The 16967-nt window shown below is 46.7% G+C and overlaps 6 non-coding genes across 6 annotated transcripts; all 6 read left to right on the top strand.

Annotated features, from left to right (window-relative positions):
- Positions 1-2270: 2270 nt before the first annotated feature.
- Positions 2271-2377, top strand: trnal-caa (transfer RNA leucine (anticodon CAA)). The gene is made up of 2 exons: positions 2271-2308; positions 2333-2377. It is a non-coding gene; the product is annotated as a tRNA-Leu (tRNA).
- A 476-nt stretch (positions 2378-2853) lies between these two features.
- Positions 2854-2926, top strand: trnak-cuu (transfer RNA lysine (anticodon CUU)). The gene has a single exon. It is a non-coding gene; the product is annotated as a tRNA-Lys (tRNA).
- Positions 2927-7332: 4406 nt separating this feature from the next.
- On the top strand, positions 7333-7439 carry trnal-caa (transfer RNA leucine (anticodon CAA)). The gene is made up of 2 exons: positions 7333-7370; positions 7395-7439. It is a non-coding gene; the product is annotated as a tRNA-Leu (tRNA).
- Positions 7440-7915: 476 nt separating this feature from the next.
- On the top strand, positions 7916-7988 carry trnak-cuu (transfer RNA lysine (anticodon CUU)). Its single transcript has one exon. It is a non-coding gene; the product is annotated as a tRNA-Lys (tRNA).
- Positions 7989-12394: 4406 nt separating this feature from the next.
- Positions 12395-12501, top strand: trnal-caa (transfer RNA leucine (anticodon CAA)). The gene is made up of 2 exons: positions 12395-12432; positions 12457-12501. It is a non-coding gene; the product is annotated as a tRNA-Leu (tRNA).
- Positions 12502-12977: 476 nt separating this feature from the next.
- On the top strand, positions 12978-13050 carry trnak-cuu (transfer RNA lysine (anticodon CUU)). The gene has a single exon. It is a non-coding gene; the product is annotated as a tRNA-Lys (tRNA).
- The last annotated feature ends 3917 nt before the right edge of the window (positions 13051-16967 follow it).

Here is a 16967-nt window from a genome sequence, read left to right on the forward strand (position 1 = left end):
TTTCACAAATTGGGATATGGAAACCGACTTTACCTGACTAGATACCACTCGGAGTACCGCAATTTTGTTGTCGTTTATACACGTAACCATGTTTCCAATCAGTTTTCTCAAACTGTGCATAAGCGTAACAAAAGGCTGCAAGCCCTACGATGGATGCTGAGGTTTTCGAAAAAGTAGCAATGAATGGTGTGGAGCAGGAAGTAGCCAAGATTAGTAAGAGTGAAGTGAGGAGGACGTTGAAAAGGATGAAGAGTGGAAAGGAAGCGGGTCCTGATGACATACCTGTGGAGGTATGAAAGTGTCTAGGAGAGGTGGCAGTAGAGTTTCTGACTAGTTTGTTTAACAAGATCTTGGAGAGTGAGAGGAGGGCCGAGGACTGGAGGAGAAGTGTACTGGTGCCCATTTTTAAGAACAAGGGAGATGAGCAGAGCTGTGGCAACTACAGAGGAATAAAGTTGATGAGCCACACAATGAAGTTGTGGGAAATAGTAGTGGAAGCTAGGCTAAGGGCAGAGGTGAGCAATATGGTTTCATGCCTAGAAAGAGTCCAACAGATGAAGTATTTGCTTTGAGGATGCCGATGGAGAAATACAGAGAAGGTCATGGGGAGTTGCATTGTGTCTTCGTAGACTTAGAGAAAGCGTATGACAGGGTGCCGAGAGAGGAGCTGTGGTATTGTATGAGGAATTCTGGAGTGGCAGAGAAGTATGTTAGAGTGATGGAGGACATGTATGAAAGCTGTAAGACCGCGGTGAGGTGTGCTGTAGATGTGACAGAGGAGTTCAAGGTGGCGGTGGGTCTGCATCAAGGATCGGCTCTGAGCCCCTTCTTCCTTGCTCTGGTGGCGGACAGGCTGACAGATGAGGTTAGACTGGAATCTCCGTGGACTATGATGTTTGCGGATGACATTGTGATTTGTAGTGAGAACAGGGAGCAGGTGGAGGAAAATCTAGAGAGATGGAGGTCTGCTCTGGAAAACTGAGATGTGTGTCAATGAGAGGGACCCAGGTGGAACGGTGAGGTTACAGGGGGCAGAGGTGAAGAAGGTGCAGGACTTTAAGTACTTAGGGTCAACGGTTCAGAGCAACGGAGAGTGTGGAAAAGAGGTGAAGAGGCGACTGCAATCAGGTTGGAACGGGTGGACAAAAGTGTCACGTGGGTTGTGTGATAAAAGAGTGTCAGCGAGAATGAAAGGAAGCCACCGTCTCAAGACAGTGGTGAGACCAGCGATGTTCTTCGGCTTAGAGACAGCGGCACTAAAGAAAACACAGGAGGCAGAGCTGGAGGTAGCAGAGCTTAAGATGTTGAGGTTCTCTTTGGGAGTAACGAGGATGGACAGGATCAAGAATGAGGACAAACGGTTAGTTCAAAGCAATATACTCCAAGCTTAAGACTTACTGTCTGGAGGAAGTTGCAGAAAACAAACGGCTAAATAGTTGCAGCTGATCTAAGAGCGATTGCTGAAATAAAGTGGGACTTTGCTCAAAGACGCCTGGAAATATGTTGCTCATTGAAGGTCAAAGGGTCTTTTCAGGGTCCTCTTTGAGGCCCGGCTAGCTCAGGCGGTAGAGCATGAGACTTTTAATCTCAGGGTCGTGGGTTCGAGCCCCACGTTATGTGTGGTGCTTTTAATACGGCCACACTGGATAAGATCTGGGACCAACACTAAAACTGCACAAAACCTTGATTTCTTGTACAGCTGAAATTGAAAGTCATTTCCTGCAATTACACACAGTAAAGTAGCCAAATTACAGTCGGCTTTCTCAGGGGAGGTGATTTCACAAATTGGGATATGGAAACCGACTTTACCCGACTAGATACCACTCGGAGTACCGCAATTTTGTTGTCGTTTATACACGTAACCATGTTTCCAATCAGTTTTCTCAAACTGTGCATAAGCGTAACAAAAGGCTGCAAGCCCTACGATGGATGCTGAGGTTTTCGAAAAAGTAGCAATTCAGAAAATCCAGCTGCAACTGCAGCCAGACTTGGCTACCCGTACAAACGTTTTGCCAAACAATATCGATCATCTAACCAACACTCCAACTGAAACCCACTAAACTCACAAACAAGAGCTTCACTCACTTCATTACACTGTCATAAGTTGCGCAAAGTCCCGACTGACGGCCCTTTCCCGCTGAGACAAAGGTGAGTATTACAACAAATTGAGACTTTCCTCAAGAACACCTCGAGTATGTTGATTGAATTAGAGAATAACAACCTAATGACTTAGTTCCACTGTCCTAAAGAGTCGGCGCCCACCAACGTCTGTCAGGATGGCCAAGCGGTCTAAGGCGCCAGACTCAAGGAAGAACTCCTTCCCCAAAGGGACTTCTGGTCTCCAGTGGAGGCGTGGGTTCAAATCCCACTCCTGACATTACTTTTATCTGCATGTTGCTAATGATTTAGACATATTTGTATTGAACAACTTTGAAAACTTTAACAACTCGTGATTGTCTTTTGTTGCACAAAGCAAAAGACATGGCAACACTATTGCATAATCCTTCTCTACCATATACCATTGTGCTGCTGAGATAATGCTGCCGCAACATTCTTACGAGAATGCACCTCGGGCACTCCTGGCAGTAATTTCTGACCACGCGCACAACTGACCCTCCACATCAACTCACGTCAAGTGAGGTGGCCATGATGTGCATGCAAACGATTAGTTCGAAGCAAGTTATTCCAAGCCTAAGACTTACTGTCTGGAGGAAGATGCAGAAAACAAACGGCTAAATAGTTGCAGCTGATCTAAAAGTGATTGCTGAAACAGAGTGGGACTTTGCTTAAACACGCCTGGAAAAATGTTGCTTTATTGAGGGTCAAAGGGTCTTTTCAGGTGTTCTTTTAGCGGCCCGGCTAGCTCAGTCGGTAGAGCATGAGACTCTTAATCTCAGGGTCGTGGGTTCGAGCCCCACGTTGGGCGGGGTCTTTTTTGATTATGGCCACACTGGAGAAGATGTGGGACCAACACAAAAACTGCAGAACAACTTGATTTCTTGTACAGCTGAAAATGAAAGTCACTGGGGGACTTTCATAGGGAACACCGAGGGTACTCGGTGTGTCATCTGGAAAGAGGAAAGTGGACAAGGTGATTTGGCGGCAGAACGAGGAACTTCAGGAGTGTATACAGAGAAAAAGGTTAGCTAAGAAGAAGTGGGACACTGCGAGGACTGAAGAGAGTCGACAAGAGTACAGGGAGATGCAGCGTAAGGTGAAGGTAGAGGTGGCAAAGAGCATATGAGGACTTGTATGCTAGGTTGGACACTAAAGAGGGAGGGGTGGATTTGTTCAGGTTGGCCAGACTAAGAGACAGAGATGGGAAGGATGTGCAGCAGGTTAGGGTGATTAACGATAAGGATGAAAATAAATTGACAGGTGCCAGGATTGTGATGGGAAGATGGAAGGAGAACTTTTTAAGAGTTAATCAATGAGGAAAATGAAAGGGAACAAAGAGTAGAAGAGGTGACTGGTGTGGAGCAGGAAGTAGCCAAGATTAGTAAGAGTGAAGTGAGGAGGACGTTGAAAAGGATGAAGAGTGGAAAGGCAGCGGGTCCTGATGACATACCTGTGGAGGTATGAAAGTGTCTAGGAGAGGTGGCAGTAGAGTTTCTGACTAGTTTGTTTAACAAGATCTTGGAGAGTGAGAGGAGGGCCGAGGACTGGAGGAGAAGTGTACTGGTGCCCATTTTTAAGAACAAGGGAGATGAGCAGAGCTGTGGCAACTACAGAGGAATAAAGTTGATGAGCCACACAATGAAGTTGTGGGAAATAGTAGTGGAAGCTAGTCTAAGGGCAGAGGTGAGCAATATGGTTTCATGCCTAGAAAGAGTCCAACAGATGAAGTATTTGCTTTGAGGATGCCGATGGAGAAATACAGAGAAGGTCATGGGGAGTTGCATTGTGTCTTCGTAGACTTAGAGAAAGCGTATGACAGGGTGCCGAGAGAGGAGCTGTGGTATTGTATGAGGAATTCTGGAGTGGCAGAGAAGTATGTTAGAGTGATGGAGGACATGTATGAAAGCTGTAAGACCGCGGTGAGGTGTGCTGTAGATGTGACAGAGGAGTTCAAGGTGGCGGTGGGTCTGCATCAAGGATCGGCTCTGAGCCCCTTCTTCCTTGCTCTGGTGGCGGACAGGCTGACAGATGAGGTTAGACTGGAATCTCCGTGGACTATGATGTTTGCGGATGACATTGTGATTTGTAGTGAGAACAGGGAGCAGGTGGAGGAAAATCTAGAGAGATGGAGGTCTGCTCTGGAAAACTGAGATGTGTGTCAATGAGAGGGACCCAGGTGGAACGGTGAGGTTACAGGGGGCAGAGGTGAAGAAGGTGCAGGACTTTAAGTACTTAGGGTCAACGGTTCAGAGCAACGGAGAGTGTGGAAAAGAGGTGAAGAGGCGACTGCAATCAGGTTGGAACGGGTGGACAAAAGTGTCAGGTGGGTTGTGTGATAAAAGAGTGTCAGCGAGAATGAAAGGAAGCCACCGTCTCAAGACAGTGGTGAGACCAGCGATGTTCTTCGGCTTAGAGACAGCGGCACTAAAGAAAACACAGGAGGCAGAGCTGGAGGTAGCAGAGCTTAAGATGTTGAGGTTCTCTTTGGGAGTAACGAGGATGGACAGGATCAAGAATGAGGACAAACGGTTAGTTCAAAGCAATATACTCCAAGCTTAAGACTTACTGTCTGGAGGAAGTTGCAGAAAACAAACGGCTAAATAGTTGCAGCTGATCTAAGAGCGATTGCTGAAATAAAGTGGGACTTTGCTCAAAGACGCCTGGAAATATGTTGCTCATTGAAGGTCAAAGGGTCTTTTCAGGGTCCTCTTTGAGGCCCGGCTAGCTCAGGCGGTAGAGCATGAGACTTTTAATTTCAGGGTCGTGGGTTCGAGCCCCACGTTATGTGTGGTGCTTTTAATACGGCCACACTGGATAAGATCTGGGACCAACACTAAAACTGCACAAAACCTTGATTTCTTGTACAGCTGAAATTGAAAGTCACTTCCTGCAATTACACACAGTAAAGTAGCCAAATTACAGTCGGCTTTCTCAGGGGAGGTGATTTCACAAATTGGGATATGGAAACCGACTTTACCTGACTAGATACCACTCGGAGTACCGCAATTTTGTTGTCGTTTATACACGTAACCATGTTTCCAATCAGTTTTCTCAAACTGTGCATAAGCGTAACAAAAGGCTGCAAGCCCTACGATGGATGCTGAGGTTTTCGAAAAAGTAGCAATGAATGGTGTGGAGCAGGAAGTAGCCAAGATTAGTAAGAGTGAAGTGAGGAGGACGTTGAAAAGGATGAAGAGAGGAAAGGAAGCGGGTCCTGATGACATACCTGTGGAGGTATGAAAGTGTCTAGGAGAGGTGGCAGTAGAGTTTCTGACTAGTTTGTTTAACAAGATCTTGGAGAGTGAGAGGAGGGCCGAGGACTGGAGGAGAAGTGTACTGGTGCCCATTTTTAAGAACAAGGGAGATGAGCAGAGCTGTGGCAACTACAGAGGAATAAAGTTGATGAGCCACACAATGAAGTTGTGGGAAATAGTAGTGGAAGCTAGGCTAAGGGCAGAGGTGAGCAATATGGTTTCATGCCTAGAAAGAGTCCAACAGATGAAGTATTTGCTTTGAGGATGCCGATGGAGAAATACAGAGAAGGTCATGGGGAGTTGCATTGTGTCTTCGTAGACTTAGAGAAAGCGTATGACAGGGTGCCGAGAGAGGAGCTGTGGTATTGTATGAGGAATTCTGGAGTGGCAGAGAAGTATGTTAGAGTGATGGAGGACATGTATGAAAGCTGTAAGACCGCGGTGAGGTGTGCTGTAGATGTGACAGAGGAGTTCAAGGTGGCGGTGGGTCTGCATCAAGGATCGGCTCTGAGCCCCTTCTTCCTTTATCTGGTGGCGGACAGGCTGACAGATGAGGTTAGACTGGAATCTCCGTGGACTATGATGTTTGCGGATGACATTGTGATTTGTAGTGAGAACAGGGAGCAGGTGGAGGAAAATCTAGAGAGATGGAGGTCTGCTCTGGAAAACTGAGATGTGTGTCAATGAGAGGGACCCAGGTGGAACGGTGAGGTTACAGGGGGCAGAGGTGAAGAAGGTGCAGGACTTTAAGTACTTAGGGTCAACGGTTCAGAGCAACGGAGAGTGTGGAAAAGAGGTGAAGAGGCGACTGCAATCAGGTTGGAACGGGTGGACAAAAGTGTCAGGTGGGTTGTGTGATAAAAGAGTGTCAGCGAGAATGAAAGGAAGCCACCGTCTCAAGACAGTGGTGAGACCAGCGATGTTCTTCGGCTTAGAGACAGCGGCACTAAAGAAAACACAGGAGGCAGAGCTGGAGGTAGCAGAGCTTAAGATGTTGAGGTTCTCTTTGGGAGTAACGAGGATGGACAGGATCAAGAATGAGGACAAACGGTTAGTTCAAAGCAATATACTCCAAGCTTAAGACTTACTGTCTGGAGGAAGTTGCAGAAAACAAACGGCTAAATAGTTGCAGCTGATCTAAGAGCGATTGCTGAAACAAAGTGGGACTTTGCTCAAAGACGCCTGGAAATATGTTGCTCATTGAAGGTCAAAGGGTCTTTTCAGGGTCCTCTTTGAGGCCCGGCTAGCTCATGCGGTAGAGCATGAGACTTTTAATCTCAGGGTCGTGGGTTTGAGCCCCACGTTATGCGTGGTGCTTTTAATACGGCCACACTGGATAAGATCTGGGACCAACACTAAAACTGCACAAAACCTTGATTTCTTGTACAGCTGAAATTGAAAGTCACTTCCTGCAATTACACACAGTAAAGTAGCCAAATTACAGTCGGCTTTCTCAGGGGAGGTGATTTCACAAATTGGGATATGGAAACCGACTTTACCTGACTAGATAAAACTCGGAGTACCGCAATTTTGTTGTCGTTTATACACGTAACCATGTTTCCAATCAGTTTTCCCAAACTGTGCATAAGCGTAACAAAAGGCTGCAAGCCCTACGATGGATGCTGAGGTTTTCGAAAAAGTAGCAATTCAGAAAATCCAGCTGCAACTGCAGCCAGACTTGGCTACCCGTACAAACGTTTTGCCAAACAATATCGATCATCTAACCAACACTCCAACTGAAACCCACTAAACTCACAAACAAGAGCTTCACTCACTTCATTACACTGTCATAAGTTGCGCAAAGTCCCGACTGACGGCCCTTTCCCGCTGAGACAAAGGTGAGTATTACAACAAATTGAGACTTTCCTCAAGAACACCTCGAGTATGTTGATTGAATTAGAGAATAACAACCTAATGACTTAGTTCCACTGTCCTAAAGAGTCGGCGCCCACCAACGTCTGTCAGGATGGCCGAGCGGTCTAAGGCGCCAGACTCAAGGAGGAACTCCTTCCCCAAAGGGACTTCTGGTCTCCAGTGGAGGCGTGGGTTCAAATCCCACTCCTGACATTACTTTTATCTGCATGTTGCTAATGATTTAGACATATTTGTATTGAACAACTTTGAAAACTTTAACAACTCGTGATTGTCTTTTGTTGCACAAAGCAAAAGACATGGCAACACTATTGCATAATCCTTCTCTACCATATACCATTGTGCTGCTGAGATAATGCTGCCGCAACATTCTTACGAGAATGCACCTCGGGCACTCCTGGCAGTAATTTCTGACCACGCGCACAACTGACCCTCCACATCAACTCACGTCAAGTGAGGTGGCCATGATGTGCATGCAAACGATTTGTTCGAAGCAATTTATTCCAAGCCTAAGACTTACTGTCTGGAGGAAGATGCAGAAAACAAACGGCTAAATAGTTGCAGCTGATCTAAAAGTGATTGCTGAAACAGAGTGGGACTTTGCTTAAACACGCCTGGAAAAATGTTGCTTTATTGAGGGTCAAAGGGTCTTTTCAGGTGTCCTTTTAGCGGCCCGGCTAGCTCAGTCGGTAGAGCATGAGACTCTTAATCTCAGGGTCGTGGGTTAGAGCCCCACGTTGGGCGGGGTCTTTTTTGATTATGGCCACACTGGAGAAGATGTGGGACCAACACAAAAACTGCAGAACAACTTGATTTCTTGTACAGCTGAAAATGAAAGTCACTGGGGGACTTTCATAGGGAACACCGAGGGTACTCGGTGTGTCATCTGGAAACAGGAAAGTGGACAAGGTGATTTGGCGGCAGAACGAGGAACTTCAGGAGTGTATACAGAGAAAAAGGTTAGCTAAGAAGAAGTGGGACACTGCGAGGACTGAAGAGAGTCGACAAGAGTACAGGGAGATGCAGCGTAAGGTGAAGGTAGAGGTGGCAAAGAGCATATGAGGACTTGTATGCTAGGTTGGACACTAAAGAGGGAGGGGTGGATTTGTTCAGGTTGGCCAGACTAAGAGACAGAGATGGGAAGGATGTGCAGCAGGTTAGGGTGATTAACGATAAGGATGAAAATAAATTGACAGGTGCCAGGATTGTGATGGGAAGATGGAAGGAGAACTTTTTAAGAGTTAATCAATGAGGAAAATGAAAGGGAACAAAGAGTAGAAGAGGTGACTGGTGTGGAGCAGGAAGTAGCCAAGATTAGTAAGAGTGAAGTGAGGAGGACGTTGAAAAGGATGAAGAGTGGAAAGGCAGCGGGTCCTGATGACATACCTGTGGAGGTATGAAAGTGTCTAGGAGAGGTGGCAGTAGAGTTTCTGACTAGTTTGTTTAACAAGATCTTGGAGAGTGAGAGGAGGGCCGAGGACTGGAGGAGAAGTGTACTGGTGCCCATTTTTAAGAACAAGGGAGATGAGCAGAGCTGTGGCAACTACAGAGGAATAAAGTTGATGAGCCACACAATGAAGTTGTGGGAAATAGTAGTGGAAGCTAGTCTAAGGGCAGAGGTGAGCAATATGGTTTCATGCCTAGAAAGAGTCCAACAGATGAAGTATTTGCTTTGAGGATGCCGATGGAGAAATACAGAGAAGGTCATGGGGAGTTGCATTGTGTCTTCGTAGACTTAGAGAAAGCGTATGACAGGGTGCCGAGAGAGGAGCTGTGGTATTGTATGAGGAATTCTGGAGTGGCAGAGAAGTATGTTAGAGTGATGGAGGACATGTATGAAAGCTGTAAGACCGCGGTGAGGTGTGCTGTAGATGTGACAGAGGAGTTCAAGGTGGCGGTGGGTCTGCATCAAGGATCGGCTCTGAGCCCCTTCTTCCTTGCTCTGGTGGCGGACAGGCTGACAGATGAGGTTAGACTGGAATCTCCGTGGACTATGATGTTTGCGGATGACATTGTGATTTGTAGTGAGAACAGGGAGCAGGTGGAGGAAAATCTAGAGAGATGGAGGTCTGCTCTGGAAAACTGAGATGTGTGTCAATGAGAGGGACCCAGGTGGAACGGTGAGGTTACAGGGGGCAGAGGTGAAGAAGGTGCAGGACTTTAAGTACTTAGGGTCAACGGTTCAGAGCAACGGAGAGTGTGGAAAAGAGGTGAAGAGGCGACTGCAATCAGGTTGGAACGGGTGGACAAAAGTGTCAGGTGGGTTGTGTGATAAAAGAGTGTCAGCGAGAATGAAAGGAAGCCACCGTCTCAAGACAGTGGTGAGACCAGCGATGTTCTTCGGCTTAGAGACAGCGGCACTAAAGAAAACACAGGAGGCAGAGCTGGAGGTAGCAGAGCTTAAGATGTTGAGGTTCTCTTTGGGAGTAACGAGGATGGACAGGATCAAGAATGAGGACAAACGGTTAGTTCAAAGCAATATACTCCAAGCTTAAGACTTACTGTCTGGAGGAAGTTGCAGAAAACAAACGGCTAAATAGTTGCAGCTGATCTAAGAGCGATTGCTGAAATAAAGTGGGACTTTGCTCAAAGACGCCTGGAAATATGTTGCTCATTGAAGGTCAAAGGGTCTTTTCAGGGTCCTCTTTGAGGCCCGGCTAGCTCAGGCGGTAGAGCATGAGACTTTTAATCTCAGGGTCGTGGGTTCGAGCCCCACGTTATGTGTGGTGCTTTTAATACGGCCACACTGGATAAGATCTGGGACCAACACTAAAACTGCACAAAACCTTGATTTCTTGTACAGCTGAAATTGAAAGTAACTTCCTGCAATTACACACAGTAAAGTAGCCAAATTACAGTCGGCTTTCTCAGGGGAGGTGATTTCACAAATTGGGATATGGAAACCGACTTTACCTGACTAGATACCACTCGGAGTACCGCAATTTTGTTGTCGTTTATACACGTAACCATGTTTCCAATCAGTTTTCTCAAACTGTGCATAAGCGTAACAAAAGGCTGCAAGCCCTACGATGGATGCTGAGGTTTTCGAAAAAGTAGCAATGAATGGTGTGGAGCAGGAAGTAGCCAAGATTAGTAAGAGTGAAGTGAGGAGGACGTTGAAAAGGATGAAGAGTGGAAAGGAAGCGGGTCCTGATGACATACCTGTGGAGGTATGAAAGTGTCTAGGAGAGGTGGCAGTAGAGTTTCTGACTAGTTTGTTTAACAAGATCTTGGAGAGTGAGAGGAGGGCCGAGGACTGGAGGAGAAGTGTACTGGTGCCCATTTTTAAGAACAAGGGAGATGAGCAGAGCTGTGGCAACTACAGAGGAATAAAGTTGATGAGCCACACAATGAAGTTGTGGGAAATAGTAGTGGAAGCTAGGCTAAGGGCAGAGGTGAGCAATATGGTTTCATGCCTAGAAAGAGTCCAACAGATGAAGTATTTGCTTTGAGGATGCCGATGGAGAAATACAGAGAAGGTCATGGGGAGTTGCATTGTGTCTTCGTAGACTTAGAGAAAGCGTATGACAGGGTGCCGAGAGAGGAGCTGTGGTATTGTATGAGGAATTCTGGAGTGGCAGAGAAGTATGTTAGAGTGATGGAGGACATGTATGAAAGCTGTAAGACCGCGGTGAGGTGTGCTGTAGATGTGACAGAGGAGTTCAAGGTGGCGGTGGGTCTGCATCAAGGATCGGCTCTGAGCCCCTTCTTCCTTGCTCTGGTGGCGGACAGGCTGACAGATGAGGTTAGACTGGAATCTCCGTGGACTATGATGTTTGCGGATGACATTGTGATTTGTAGTGAGAACAGGGAGCAGGTGGAGGAAAATCTAGAGAGATGGAGGTCTGCTCTGGAAAACTGAGATGTGTGTCAATGAGAGGGACCCAGGTGGAACGGTGAGGTTACAGGGGGCAGAGGTGAAGAAGGTGCAGGACTTTAAGTACTTAGGGTCAACGGTTCAGAGCAACGGAGAGTGTGGAAAAGAGGTGAAGAGGCGACTGCAATCAGGTTGGAACGGGTGGACAAAAGTGTCAGGTGGGTTGTGTGATAAAAGAGTGTCAGCGAGAATGAAAGGAAGCCACCGTCTCAAGACAGTGGTGAGACCAGCGATGTTCTTCGGCTTAGAGACAGCGGCACTAAAGAAAACACAGGAGGCAGAGCTGGAGGTAGCAGAGCTTAAGATGTTGAGGTTCTCTTTGGGAGTAACGAGGATGGACAGGATCAAGAATGAGGACAAACGGTTAGTTCAAAGCAATATACTCCAAGCTTAAGACTTACTGTCTGGAGGAAGTTGCAGAAAACAAACGGCTAAATAGTTGCAGCTGATCTAAGAGCGATTGCTGAAACAAAGTGGGACTTTGCTCAAAGACGCCTGGAAATATGTTGCTCATTGAAGGTCAAAGGGTCTTTTCAGGGTCCTCTTTGAGGCCCGGCTAGCTCATGCGGTAGAGCATGAGACTTTTAATCTCAGGGTCGTGGGTTTGAGCCCCACGTTATGCGTGGTGCTTTTAATACGGCCACACTGGATAAGATCTGGGACCAACACTAAAACTGCACAAAACCTTGATTTCTTGTACAGCTGAAATTGAAAGTCACTTCCTGCAATTACACACAGTAAAGTAGCCAAATTACAGTCGGCTTTCTCAGGGGAGGTGATTTCACAAATTGGGATATGGAAACCGACTTTACCTGACTAGATAAAACTCGGAGTACCGCAATTTTGTTGTCGTTTATACACGTAACCATGTTTCCAATCAGTTTTCCCAAACTGTGCATAAGCGTAACAAAAGGCTGCAAGCCCTACGATGGATGCTGAGGTTTTCGAAAAAGTAGCAATTCAGAAAATCCAGCTGCAACTGCAGCCAGACTTGGCTACCCGTACAAACGTTTTGCCAAACAATATCGATCATCTAACCAACACTCCAACTGAAACCCACTAAACTCACAAACAAGAGCTTCACTCACTTCATTACACTGTCATAAGTTGCGCAAAGTCCCGACTGACGGCCCTTTCCCGCTGAGACAAAGGTGAGTATTACAACAAATTGAGACTTTCCTCAAGAACACCTCGAGTATGTTGATTGAATTAGAGAATAACAAGCTAATGACTTAGTTCCACTGTCCTAAAGAGTCGGCGCCCACCAACGTCTGTCAGGATGGCCGAGCGGTCTAAGGCGCCAGACTCAAGGAGGAACTCCTTCCCCAAAGGGACTTCTGGTCTCCAGTGGAGGCGTGGGTTCAAATCCCACTCCTGACATTACTTTTATCTGCATGTTGCTAATGATTTAGACATATTTGTATTGAACAACTTTGAAAACTTTAACAACTCGTGATTGTCTTTTGTTGCACAAAGGAAAAGACATGGCAACACTATTGCATAATCCTTCTCTACCATATACCATTGTGCTGCTGAGATAATGCTGCCGCAACATTCTTACGAGAATGCACCTCGGGCACTCCTGGCAGTAATTTCTGACCACGCGCACAACTGACCCTCCACATCAACTCACGTCAAGTGAGGTGGCCATGATGTGCATGCAAACGATTTGTTCGAAGCAATTTATTCCAAGCCTAAGACTTACTGTCTGGAGGAAGATGCAGAAAACAAACGGCTAAATAGTTGCAGCTGATCTAAAAGTGATTGCTGAAACAGAGTGGGACTTTGCTTAAACACGCCTGGAAAAATGTTGCTTTATTGAGGGTCAAAGGGTCTTTTCAGGTGTCCTTTTAGCGGCCCGGCTAGCTCAGTCGGTAGAGCATGAGACTCTTAATCTCAGGGTCGTGGGTTAGAGCCCCACGTTGGGCGGGGTCTTTTTTGATTATGGCCACACTGGAGAAGATGTGGGACCAACACAAAAACTGCAGAACAACTTGATTTCTTGTACAGCTGAAAATGAAAGTCACTGGGGGACTTTCATAGGGAACACCGAGGGTACTCGGTGTGTCATCTGGAAACAGGAAAGTGGACAAGGTGATTTGGCGGCAGAACGAGGAACTTCAGGAGTGTATACAGAGAAAAAGGTTAGCTAAGAAGAAGTGGGACACTGCGAGGACTGAAGAGAGTCGACAAGAGTACAGGGAGATGCAGCGTAAGGTGAAGGTAGAGGTGGCAAAGAGCATATGAGGACTTGTATGCTAGGTTGGACACTAAAGAGGGAGGGGTGGATTTGTTCAGGTTGGCCAGACTAAGAGACAGAGATGGGAAGGATGTGCAGCAGGTTAGGGTGATTAACGATAAGGATGAAAATAAATTGACAGGTGCCAGGATTGTGATGGGAAGATGGAAGGAGAACTTTTTAAGAGTTAATCAATGAGGAAAATGAAAGGGAACAAAGAGTAGAAGAGGTGACTGGTGTGGAGCAGGAAGTAGCCAAGATTAGTAAGAGTGAAGTGAGGAGGACGTTGAAAAGGATGAAGAGTGGAAAGGCAGCGGGTCCTGATGACATACCTGTGGAGGTATGAAAGTGTCTAGGAGAGGTGGCAGTAGAGTTTCTGACTAGTTTGTTTAACAAGATCTTGGAGAGTGAGAGGAGGGCCGAGGACTGGAGGAGAAGTGTACTGGTGCCCATTTTTAAGAACAAGGGAGATGAGCAGAGCTGTGGCAACTACAGAGGAATAAAGTTGATGAGCCACACAATGAAGTTGTGGGAAATAGTAGTGGAAGCTAGGCTAAGGGCAGAGGTAAGCAATATGGTTTCATGCCTAGAAAGAGTCCAACAGATGAAGTATTTGCTTTGAGGATGCCGATGGAGAAATACAGAGAAGGTCATGGGGAGTTGCATTGTGTCTTCGTAGACTTAGAGAAAGCGTATGACAGGGTGCCGAGAGAGGAGCTGTGGTATTGTATGAGGAATTCTGGAGTGGCAGAGAAGTATGTTAGAGTGATGGAGGACATGTATGAAAGCTGTAAGACCGCGGTGAGGTGTGCTGTAGATGTGACAGAGGAGTTCAAGGTGGCGGTGGGTCTGCATCAAGGATCGGCTCTGAGCCCCTTCTTCCTTGCTCTGGTGGCGGACAGGCTGACAGATGAGGTTAGACTGGAATCTCCGTGGACTATGATGTTTGCGGATGACATTGTGATTTGTAGTGAGAACAGGGAGCAGGTGGAGGAAAATCTAGAGAGATGGAGGTCTGCTCTGGAAAACTGAGATGTGTGTCAATGAGAGGGACCCAGGTGGAACGGTGAGGTTACAGGGGGCAGAGGTGAAGAAGGTGCAGGACTTTAAGTACTTAGGGTCAACGGTTCAGAGCAACGGAGAGTGTGGAAAAGAGGTGAAGAGGCGACTGCAATCAGGTTGGAACGGGTGGACAAAAGTGTCAGGTGGGTTGTGTGATAAAAGAGTGTCAGCGAGAATGAAAGGAAGCCACCGTCTCAAGACAGTGGTGAGACCAGCGATGTTCTTCGGCTTAGAGACAGCGGCACTAAAGAAAACACAGGAGGCAGAGCTGGAGGTAGCAGAGCTTAAGATGTTGAGGTTCTCTTTGGGAGTAACGAGGATGGACAGGATCAAGAATGAGGACAAACGGTTAGTTCAAAGCAATATACTCCAAGCTTAAGACTTACTGTCTGGAGGAAGTTGCAGAAAACAAACGGCTAAATAGTTGCAGCTGATCTAAGAGCGATTGCTGAAATAAAGTGGGACTTTGCTCAAAGACGCCTGGAAATATGTTGCTCATTGAAGGTCAAAGGGTCTTTTCAGGGTCCTCTTTGAGGCCCGGCTAGCTCAGGCGGTAGAGCATGAGACTTTTAATCTCAGGGTCGTGGGTTCGAGCCCCACGTTATGTGTGGTGCTTTTAATACGGCCACACTGGATAAGATCTGGGACCAACACTAAAACTGCACAAAACCTTGATTTCTTGTACAGCTGAAATTGAAAGTCATTTCCTGCAATTACACACAGTAAAGTAGCCAAATTACAGTCGGCTTTCTCAGGGGAGGTGATTTCACAAATTGGGATATGGAAACCGACTTTACCCGACTAGATACCACTCGGAGTACCGCAATTTTGTTGTCGTTTATACACGTAACCATGTTTCCAATCAGTTTTCTCAAACTGTGCATAAGCGTAACAAAAGGCTGCAAGCCCTACGATGGATGCTGAGGTTTTCGAAAAAGTAGCAATGAATGGTGTGGAGCAGGAAGTAGCCAAGATTAGTAAGAGTGAAGTGAGGAGGACGTTGAAAAGGATGAAGAGTGGAAAGGAAGCGGGTCCTGATGACATACCTGTGGAGGTATGAAAGTGTCTAGGAGAGGTGGCAGTAGAGTTTCTGACTAGTTTGTTTAACAAGATCTTGGAGAGTGAGAGGAGGGCCGAGGACTGGAGGAGAAGTGTACTGGTGCCCATTTTTAAGAACAAGGGAGATGAGCAGAGCTGTGGCAACTACAGAGGAATAAAGTTGATGAGCCACACAATGAAGTTGTGGGAAATAGTAGTGGAAGCTAGGCTAAGGGCAGAGGTGAGCAATATGGTTTCATGCCTAGAAAGAGTCCAACAGATGAAGTATTTGCTTTGAGGATGCCGATGGAGAAATACAGAGAAGGTCATGGGGAGTTGCATTGTGTCTTCGTAGACTTAGAGAAAGCGTATGACAGGGTGCCGAGAGAGGAGCTGTGGTATTGTATGAGGAATTCTGGAGTGGCAGAGAAGTATGTTAGAGTGATGGAGGACATGTATGAAAGCTGTAAGACCGCGGTGAGGTGTGCTGTAGATGTGACAGAGGAGTTCAAGGTGGCGGTGGGTCTGCATCAAGGATCGGCTCTGAGCCCCTTCTTCCTTGCTCTGGTGGCGGACAGGCTGACAGATGAGGTTAGACTGGAATCTCCGTGGACTATGATGTTTGCGGATGACATTGTGATTTGTAGTGAGAACAGGGAGCAGGTGGAGGAAAATCTAGAGAGATGGAGGTCTGCTCTGGAAAACTGAGATGTGTGTCAATGAGAGGGACCCAGGTGGAACGGTGAGGTTACAGGGGGCAGAGGTGAAGAAGGTGCAGGACTTTAAGTACTTAGGGTCAACGGTTCAGAGCAACGGAGAGTTTGGAAAAGAGGTGAAGAGGCGACTGCAATCAGGTTGGAACGGGTGGACAAAAGTGTCAGGTGGGTTGTGTGATAAAAGAGTGTCAGCGAGAATGAAAGGAAGCCACCGTCTCAAGACAGTGGTGAGACCAGCGATGTTCTTCGGCTTAGAGACAGCGGCACTAAAGAAAACACAGGAGGCAGAGCTGGAGGTAGCAGAGCTTAAGATGTTGAGGTTCTCTTTGGGAGTAACGAGGATGGACAGGATCAAGAATGAGGACAAACGGTTAGTTCAAAGCAATATACTCCAAGCTTAAGACTTACTGTCTGGAGGAAGTTGCAGAAAACAAACGGCTAAATAGTTGCAGCTGATCTAAGAGCGATTGCTGAAACAAAGTGGGACTTTGCTCAAAGACGCCTGGAAATATGTTGCTCATTGAAGGTCAAAGGGTCTTTTCAGGGTCCTCTTTGAGGCCCGGCTAGCTCAGGCGGTAGAGCATGAGACTTTTAATCTCAGGGTCGTGGGTTTGAGCCCCACGTTATGCGTGGTGCTTTTAATACGGCCACACTGGATAAGATCTGGGACCAACACTAAAACTGCACAAAACCTTGATTTCTTGTACAGCTGAAATTGAAAGTCACTTCCTGCAATTACACACAGTAAAGTAGCCAAATTACAGTCGGCTTTCTCAGGGGAGGTGATTTCA

This window comes from Channa argus, unplaced genomic scaffold (assembly GCF_033026475.1).
Source record: "Channa argus isolate prfri unplaced genomic scaffold, Channa argus male v1.0 Contig139, whole genome shotgun sequence".
Taxonomy (NCBI): Eukaryota; Metazoa; Chordata; class Actinopteri; order Anabantiformes; family Channidae; genus Channa; species Channa argus.